This window comes from Corvus kubaryi, unplaced genomic scaffold, assembly GCF_017639235.1.
Source record: "Corvus kubaryi isolate FWS band 111438036 unplaced genomic scaffold, C.kubaryi_AGA036_p1.0 36435, whole genome shotgun sequence".
NCBI lineage: Eukaryota > Metazoa > Chordata > Aves > Passeriformes > Corvidae > Corvus > Corvus kubaryi.
The window spans coordinates 19,339-20,183 of NW_024580869.1; positions in this window are offsets into that span (position 1 = coordinate 19,339).

The window sequence follows — 845 nt, forward strand, 5'->3', positions numbered from 1 at the left end:
TGGCAGCGAGGTCCTGAGGGTCCGATGAAGCCTGTTGGTTTTTACTCCCGTGGCTTTAAAAGATGCTGAAAAAAGGTACACTACCTGGGAGAAAGGATTGTTTGTGGTTAGCTTAGCTCTCATAGAAGTGGAGAAGATTGCACGACAACAACCAATTGTTTTGAGAGGCCCTTTCAAAGTTATTAAGGCAGTCTCTACTGGGACTCCCCCACCTGACAGGGTGGCCCAGAGGGCCTCAGTAAGAAAGTGGTACGCTCAGATTGAACATGATTGTAGCGTCTTCTCAATAACTGAAGGAGCTGTAAAAGATCTGGCAATCCAAGAGACTGAAAACTTGGGTAGCAGCCAAGACAAATCTGCCTCAGTCATTAAAGTAGCCCCTCCTTTTTGCCCTGAAAAGTCAGCAAATTCTTGGTTTACGGATGCTTCTGCCAAGTGAGAAGGAAAGGTGTGGAAATAGAAGGCTGTAGCCCTCCACACTTCCTCAGGTGAACGAATTATCACAGCAGAGGGGGAAGGCAGTTCCCAAGTTGGCGAGCTGATAGCTGTTTGGAGTGTTTTCCAACGTGAGGCACAGAATACTTCTCCTGTCTGTATCTACACCAATTCCTATGCTGTGTTTAAGGGATGGACTGAGTGGCTTCCTTTTTGACAGCAAAATGATTGGGAAGTTAACAAAATAACGTGAAACCAACAAGAAAAAGGAAAAGGACAAGAAAAAAGAAAATAAAGAAAAAGGAAGCAACAAGAAATAGAAAGCAAAAGATATAAAAATAATGAAAGCAAGAAAGCAGGGAGGGAAGGAAGGAAGGAAGGAAGGAAGGAAGGAAGGAAGGAAGGAAGGA